This window comes from Capra hircus (assembly GCF_001704415.2).
Source record: "Capra hircus breed San Clemente chromosome X unlocalized genomic scaffold, ASM170441v1, whole genome shotgun sequence".
Classification (NCBI taxonomy): Eukaryota; Metazoa; Chordata; class Mammalia; order Artiodactyla; family Bovidae; genus Capra; species Capra hircus.
In genome coordinates this window covers 31,382,448-31,391,653 of record NW_017189517.1, presented here as the reverse complement: position 1 = coordinate 31,391,653, position 9,206 = coordinate 31,382,448, and the positions used below count along the sequence as shown (strand labels likewise).

Sequence of the window (9,206 nt, the reverse complement as noted above, 5' to 3'; positions counted from 1 at the left end):
TGCAGGAGACCTAGGTTCAATCCCTGGGTTGGAAAAATTCCCTGGAGGAGGGTATGGCCAACCACTCCAGTATTCTTGCCTGGAGAATCCCCATTGACAGAAGAGCCTGGCGGGCTACAATCCAGGGGTCTGCAAAGAATCAAAAAAGACTGAGCGACTAAGCACAACAAAGGACTCACTGAAAACATTTGATCATCAACCAAAGCTTTGCCTATGCTGTAGGTCCAAAGACTGCTTAGGCTTCCCTACTCAGCAACTTGTTGTAATATTTACCTAGGACAGGATTTATAAGATCAGTGTACCTCCCATAATTATTGACAAAATATGTGCACATAGGTATTTCTCTGGAGAGAATAAATGGCTTTCATCTGATTTCCAAAGTCATCAAAGATCCCCTAAGAAATGAAGAACCATTTCTAGACATGTTTTATTTATAAAGAACAGTCCCAGTGAAGTTTCCTGGGTATTAACAGTTGCTTTTTTATGTCTCTCAATCAGTTCTAAATTCTAGACACTAGCCAGTCACTGAAGGACTGATGCTGAAGCTGAAGTTCTGATACTTGGCCACCTGATGCAAAGAGCTGACTCATTAGAAAAGACCCTGATGCTGGGAAAGATTGAGGGCAGGAGGAGAAGGGGGGCAACAGAGGATGAGATGGTCAGATGGCATCACCAACTCAATGGACATGAATTGAGCAAACTCTAGGAGATGGTGAAGGACAAGGAAGGCTGGTGAGCTGCAGTCCATGGGGTTGCAAAGAGTTGGACACAACTGAGTGACTAAACAACAACAAGCCAGTCAAGCAACACATCTAGAAACCTACTTTAGTGTGTGAAAACCCCCAAACTGCTCAAACTACTGCTAGAGTTACAATTTTGCTTGTTGTCTAATATTCTGAACAGCCACCAACTTCACTGTGGGCACTACTTCCATGTCCCCAAACTGGGATGTTATCTGGCAAACATTATAACCTTAGCAATGGTTTTATAACCATAAAATATTACAGTGTGTGTGTGATGTATATATGTGTATGTTATAATGTAAATTGTATTTTTAATTAGATTTCTTTTTAGTGCCAGAACGGGGAATAATCTTAACAAGAATGATCTCAATTCCCTTTATTCTGTCCCATGGTAGGTAGACATCCTGCTATTCACGTGACACCATAGAGACTGGTATCCCATTCTTATTTTTAAGATTATCAAAGATAATTTTCAGGTAATATTAGCAGATAACTATAGCATTCCAAAAACTCATTGGAAGTGTATGCTTCATTTAAAAAACTGAGTGGATAATAGATACTGTGTTCTGTATAGAGCTAGCAGCTAAAGAAAGAGAATAACACAAAAGAAACAAATTGAGGAAAATGTATCAATTACTGGATTCAGGCTTTCAGAACTGGGTATATGTCTATAAATGGGGGCATTTAATGCAGGCCCTCTCTGACTCAGTCAACCACGGAAGAAAGACAAAAGTTCTCCTAACAGAGATGACGGCTTGTCACATCTATCTCTTCAGCCATCTCACCTACATGGAGAATAATGACTATTCCTGGCATTACCTTTGAGTTAGAGAACTAGTCATAAGAAGAAGATCAAACGAGACTGGCTTATCCTTTGATTCTCCACAGGCTGCCTGCATTACCATTAGCAATTCTTAGGACAGAAGCTTTCAAAAGCACAATAGGAAGGGCAAAGATGGCCTTTTTACACAGCAGATGTGTTCTTGGGAAGTCAAGTGGAACTTGAGGACTGAAAGTCAATGAACAGTTGCATTAAAAAAAGGTTTCACGTTTCTAGTATGGTCCTTACTTAAAAAAAAAAGACATATATGCACACACACACATATGAAACATAATGTATTTTTCTTTAGCTTAGTTCAGTAATATTTTTTTAAAATACTGAGGCAGAGTTAGGTTCTGGGCTTAGCAAACCAGCATTTTCTAAAAGTTTAAGTTCATGGGATTTTTTGTTTAATTGGTTTTGTAAACTAGATCCTATATTAAATGCCTATTTATAGGGAATGTCTGGGTAAGGAATCATCTTTTGACAATTGTGGATGCTAAGCATCCAAATTTCATGGTACTGTATATTCAGCTTTTGTTTATGAGGTGTCTTGGAAATTGAAGCACATGGGTATTCAATGTGGGGAACAGGATTCAGAGACCCTTACATTGCTAGTCATTCTCCAGCAGCACTTAGTGCTCCTAATTTGGAGAGAACTAGCTACAGAGAGATACCTGACCCCAGATAGTGATTCATTCGTAAATAGTAAAGAACAAGGAAAAAAAAAAAAAGCAAAGGGCAACGAAAGGTCTTCTGTTTTCTAGCTTCTTCCTTGGTCAAGAAAATAATTTTTCTCTGGGCTCCTGGCTGGCTTTCACTCTGGAGGTGGAGGGTGTTGGGTGGTGAGAGCATCAGAAGTAGCAAATACATTTGGATTACTTTCTGAAATGAACAGAGGCAAAAAGCTTGGAGAATACAGAAAACACACATTCACTCCAGAGGTTATTGACAAGATTAATTACCTCATAACTGCTTTAATAAAATGACTCCAAGCATATGGCAACTATAATTATCCATAAAATCCTAATTAATTCAATTTCTCCACATATCACCATGCTGCAACTGGTGCATGTAGGAGAAGGGGAGGATGCAATCCAGTGCTTAGGGAGGGAAAGAGACAGGGAGATAGTTGATGGAACTAGTTGGTGTCTATTTAGGTCAAGTACATAGGGACGAATGGTGTTTATTCTGGCTTTTGCTTTGTGACGTTTTGTACAGATGTATGCAACTCATGTTTAGATGCCATGTTTCTGTTGAAAACAAACTCAAACATCACTCTTTCCCTTTTCTCCCATCATCCCATCATAGTGTGTGTATTCATACATGTGCCCATATACACACACATATATGTATGTGTGTATATATATATATATATATATTCATGAATCTGGCTCAAATTCTCTTTGCAAAATGCACATTCTAAGAGACAGAGTCAATGCTCATCCTGTGTCAAACTGGTCCTGGTCAAACTCAGAGGGAAGGAACATTGGTCAGTGGTGCTCTCCACAATTTCTGTATCCTGCTACCAAATTTTAAGGTCGCATCCCGAACAACTGAACTGAACTGATACATAGAAAAGCACTATAATCATTAACTGAGATGTCTGTTTCTGTGATTAACAGTAATCTTTTAATGTTCAACTACATGTTATTTTTTGTTGTATGTTTGTTTGTTTTTGTTTTTCCCCAGAAAAAAACTCCTATATGTATTGGCTCCTCTCTTGCCTCTTTGAAACAGTCCCTCAGAGGCTTATCCCAGGCTTAAGTCCTCAGTAAGTCTACCAAATAAAAACATAATTCTCTATTTTTAGGCTGTGCATTTTCTTTGCCAGCCAAGAGGATTACTTTGTTAAAAGACAAATGCAAATGTCTTAACTTTGTTTGATACTTCTAAATCTCCCTTCAACAGGATTGTACTACTTTTGTAGGTGAAGAAAGAATGAAGTTTTGACAGGCATATTCCTCTTTTCATATTTAGTTAAATTATTTCCAAGATTTACATATAACATGACTGACCACCCCCTTTATGGACTTCTCTAAATATTCAAACCTGAGAGTTCAAATCTTAGAATCAGATAGGCTTAGTTTGAACCCCAACTCTTCTATTAAACTCGCTTAGCCAAAACACTGAACCTCAGAACTGAACCTCAGAATCCTCATCCGAAAACTGGAGATAATAATGTTTATCTCAGAAGCTTGTTGGGAGAGCAAGATGCTGTATATAAGGCCAAGCAAAGTACCAGAAGCAAGTGTTCATGAAGTGGTAATTTATTTTTAAATTTCAGGAAAAATTTGCATAAGATGACCTATTTTGAAGTGAACAACTCATGCTCCCTTGGTGGCTCAGTGGTAAATAATCTGCCTGCCAACACAGAAGACATGAGTTCAATTCCTGATCCAGGAAGATCCCACATGCCAAGGAGCAACTAGGCCTGTGCCACAACTACTGAGCCTGTGCTCTAGAGTCCATGAGCCACAACTACTGAAGCCCGCACACCATAGAGCCCATGCTTCACAACAAGAGAAGCCACCGCAGTGAGAAGCCCATGCACCACAACTAGAGCGTAGCCCCCCACTCATCAAAACTAGAGAAAAGCCTGTGCATCAACAAAGACCCAGCACAGCCAAAATTAAAAAAACAATAAACTGTACAATTCAATAATATTTAGTACATTCACAGTGTTGTGCAGCCATCACCTCTATCTAATCCCAACTCATTTTCATTGTGTCCAAGAGAGATCCAGTGTAGCAGCGCCTTTATATCTCAAAAAATGTTTTGCCCACTATTGTTGGTAAGGCAAAAGGCATCACAGTGAGGACATTAAGATCACAGTCTATGCTGATTAAGTACAACACCCCATTCATTTTGATCTCTGGTGTGATGGTATCTGTAAAAATTCAGCAAACCTGGCCTACTTGCTTTAAGGGTTACTTTCAGGATTTTTCATTTCACAAGGTCAGCCTGCAGGGGTTTTGTATGGCTCAGTTGCCCTTTCCATCTGCCATCATACCATGAAACTTTATTTAAGTACATTACTCAGCTAGGTTCTGTGCCAACTTCTTGTAACACAATTTATCATTGACCCAGACTAGGTATTTGCTAATTCACTCAGAATTAATTGTGCACTTTAATCTTTTCATTGAATTGGTTCCCATATCTGTAGCTTTTATAACCACAAGTACTAGCTGCATACTGATTAAAAATTTCCCATCAGTTGTATATGAGATATGACTATAAATTTCCTTTTTAATTTTCCTTATATGACTCATAAACTGGCTTAGAAGCGATTTTGAAAAGGACTAAAAGGTTAGTGGTGTCCATGGAATAAATGTTATTTTTCTCCTAGGCTACTCAGATGTATATACATTCTGATTTGTTAAAATGGTTTTGTTGTATTACAGTCCCAATTAATTGTCTCCATTTCAACACTGCTTTAGAATATTCATTTTTATGAGAAATTTCAGCACCTTTTTTGATTTTCAGACTGTAAGATATAAGCTTTTTTACATTCAGCTTTTTTTTAAATGGTTTTTGATCATTCAGTCATGCGTTGCAATAAGTAAAACATTCTTTATAGGTAGATGAAAGAGCAGTTAGTACCATTCATAACCTGTGTCAATTGTTTGTTTTGGCATATTGCTAGAATAAGAGAACACAAGACTAGAAATATGTTAGGAAACCCAGGTTCTGATCCTCAGCCTGAAACTAAATAGCTCTGTAATTTGGGGCATGTCACAACTTCATACAGGAACCAATTTTCTTATCTGTCACATCATTATATTTCTTCTATGTACCTCATTAAGATGCTCCAAAGACAAACTCAATGTTTTCCAAGTTTAACTCATTACCTTCACCACCTATTCTCCCACCTCTTCTTCCCAACTCTTCTTTTTTAAGCTCCAAATTGTTTCAGAAATCTTTCTTCTTTACTCCATTCTCATTGTCCTAGATCAAATCCTATTCACCTCAGTCTTCTGAGACATTGCAATAGACTGGTCAGTCTGCCTTCATCCTTGCTTTTTCGCAAACCATCCTCTATAAGATTTATATATGGAAAACACAGCTTAAAGCATGAAATGACGTCCCATTATAAAGTGATAAAGTTTACTTTTTAAGTCTGATATACAAGATTCGGACTTCCCTTATGGCTCAGAAATAAAGAATCTGCTTGCAATGCAGTAGCCACAGGAAACATGAGTTCAATCCCTGGGTTCAGGAGATCCCCTGGAAGAGGGCATAGCATCCCACTCCAGTATTCTTCCCTGGAGAATCCTATGGGCAGAGAATCCTGGAGGGCTACAGTCTATAAGGTCACAAAGAGTTGGACATGACTGAAGTAACTTAGCATGCACACATACAAGGTTCATCAGATACAGCTTCATTCTACCTTACCAACAGTGAACCCGTAACACACCATAGGAAGTTACTCATATCATTCAAATCTTCAGTAATTCTACCATAGCAAATGCTTAAGATGCACCATGCCAGGTCCCTGGATCTATCTGATTTCAGTTCAGCATGGTAAGAGTTCAGTGTATCATTGCTAATATCCTGAACCAAGAACAAATCACAGCAGTTCTCTGCTCTGGCTTTCTTGGAGGCTATAGGAGGCTACTAAACTCTACAGATGCAAACTGAAAGTATGGGGCATTAATGTCCCAGGGATGAAGGACACCGCTCAACCAAATGAGGACAAAAGTCAGTAATAAATGCTCCATCTTCTCTGTTCTGTGATGGGACAATTCCAAGGCCTGTTCTGTACAGCTATTCAGAGTTTCTGGAAGAATTGAACTATAGTTGCCCACAGCAGTTGTAGTCTGTTTCTTTGGGAAGTGATTCTTGAGATCACTTCCCGGATACGCTACCCAGACCCAATCCTTTTTTCAAAGTCTACCTTCTAGGTAACCCCAATTAAGTATATGTGCTGCCGAAGCGAGCACTCAGTAAACCCCAATTAAGATACTTCCTTGTTTTTGTCTACTTGATCTTTTGACTGTTAAGAGAAGTAAGCTAAAGTCTTCTATCATTATGGTGATTTTTTAACTTTTTCCTTATATTTCTATTATATTTTGCTTATATATTTCAAAGCTCTCTTGTTAGATGCCTAAAGGTTCATGACTATTTCATCTTATTGGGGATAAAACTACCATAATGTTTCTCTTTGTCCCATTAATTATTCAACTTAAATTCTATTTTATATAATATTAATATTGATACATGTGCTTTATTTTCTTAGCATTTTCCTAGTATCTTCTTCTACTTATTTTTATTTTATTTTGGCAGGTCTCTTGTAAACAAAACAAAAGTATAGATGGATTAAACTTTCCATCTGGTAGTAAAAATAAAAAATATACCAATACATTCTATTAGCAAGGATATAAGGACACAGTGACTCTCATATAGTATTCGTGGGAATGCAAAGTAGTACAATCCTTCTGGATGGAGATTTGGAACTATTCATATCTAACAAAATTAAGACATATGCATTTATCTAACAAAGTAATCCTATTCCTAGGAATTTACCCCTGATAATAGACCTACAATAATATAAAAATATATATGCAAATGTTATTTGTTACAGTGTAATTTCAAAATACTGGAAACAAACTAAATGCTCATGCAGGAGACTACCTGAATAAAGTACGATACATCATATGGGGGACACTAGGCAGATGCAAAAAAAGAACAAAGAAAAACTCTATGAACTGACATGGAGTGATTTCCAGGATATATTGTTAAGTTAAAAACAAGTGTGCAATATGAAAAGATGCTCAACGTCACTCATTATTAGAGAAATGCAAATCAAGACCACAATGAGGTACCACTTCACACCAGTCAGAATGGCTGTGATCCAAAAGTCTGCAAGCAATAAATGCTGGAGAGGGTGTGGAGAAAAGGGAATCCTCTTACACTGTTGGTGGGAATGCAAACTAGTACAGCCACTATGGAGAACAGTGTGGAGATTCCTTAAAAAATTGCAAATAGAACTGCCTTATGACCCAGTAATCCCACTGCTGGGCATACACTCCAAGGAAACCAGAATTCAAAGAGACACATGTACCCCAATTTTCATCGCAGCACTGTTTATAATATCCAGGACATGGAAACAACCTAGATGTCCATCAGCAGATGAATGGATAAGAAAGCTGTGGTACATATACACAATGGAGTATTACTCAGCTATTAAAAAGAATACATTTAAATCAGTTCTAATGAGATGGATGAAACTGGAGCCGATTATAAAGAGTGAAGTAAGCCAGAAAGAAAAACACCAATACAGTATACTAACACATATATATGGAATTTAGAAAGATGGTAATGATGACCCTGTATGCAAGACAGCAAAAGAGACACAGATGTGTAGAGCGGACTTTTGGACTCTGAGGGAGAGGGAGAGGGGAGGATTATTTGGGAGAATGGCATTCTAACATGTATACTATCATGTAAGAAACGAATCGCCAGTCTATGTTCGATGCAGGATGCAGGATGCTTGGGGCTGGTGCACAGGGATGATCCAGAGTGGTGATGTGGGATGGGAGGTGGGAGGGGGTTTCATGTTTGGGAGCTTATGTACACCCGTGGCAGATTCATGTCAATGTATGCCAAAACCAATACAGTATTGTAAAATAAAATAAAGTAAAAATAAAAATTTAAATTAAAAAATAAAAAATAAAAAAAATAAAATTACAAAAAATTAAAAAAACATAAAAAAGTGTGCAAAATAGTATGTTATCCTTCCTGTGTAAAGAAACTTGAAAAAACATATACATTCTTTTTTAAAATATTCTTTAAAAAGCATTATATATGTATGTATGTATAACTGAATCACTTTGCTGTACAGCAGTAATTAACACAACATTGTAAATCAACTATACTTCAGTTTTTTTAAAAGACTATCATTTTATGATGTGTTCAAGCAAAGGAAGGTATTTGGGTCAAAAATATTAGAATCTCAGGGCATCGCAAAGCCAGAGAAGTGGGGTAAGGGGTAGCAAGCAGTATGTCTGCAGAAGGCCCTGAGGCAACCTCCGTGGAGGAGCAAAAGGAAATGGAAGATAAAGTGACCAGTCCAGGGAGAGCTGAAGAGGCAAAATTAAAAGCAAAGTATCCTCATCTGGGGAAAAAGCCTGGAGGTTCAAATTTTTTTAAGGAAACAGTTGTGGAAAGGAAATAAAATATTTTTATTCTGGGAATTACAACAGGGCTAAAGCAAAAATGAAGAACAGCAACTTCCTACTGCAGCCCCTGGTAAGACAGAGGTCACTGGTGACCACATTCCCATTCCAAAGGGCCTTCCTCAATGGAAACCATCTCTTGTTGCTAGTAAGCTGGCTGGCTGTTTAAAAGAGCTGAACTGCATGAATCTTCTAATTCCCATTATTTCTCCTTAATATGTTATTCCTCCACTTTTTATTTCCTTTTACTCAGTCATTTGAGAGTGATGGCTTTGCAGGTAGGGGTAAATTGTGCTGCTTTTTAAGGGAATAATATAATACGTGTGTAGAGTTTCTGGTAAGTTTAACAATGCACTGATGAAAAGAATATGTTAGAGAAATGTAAAGTAATCTAGATAAAAATAATTGTATGTATTACCCAACTCCTGGGGTAGGGCTGGTTCCAAAAAGCAACAAGCAAGTTTT

The 9,206-nt window shown here is 37.6% G+C and overlaps 1 pseudogene; it reads left to right on the top strand.

The window, feature by feature from the left end:
- Positions 1 to 8,566: 8,566 nt before the first annotated feature.
- Positions 8,567 to 8,957, top strand: LOC102186283 (annotated as a pseudogene).
- Positions 8,958 to 9,206: the final 249 nt, after the last annotated feature.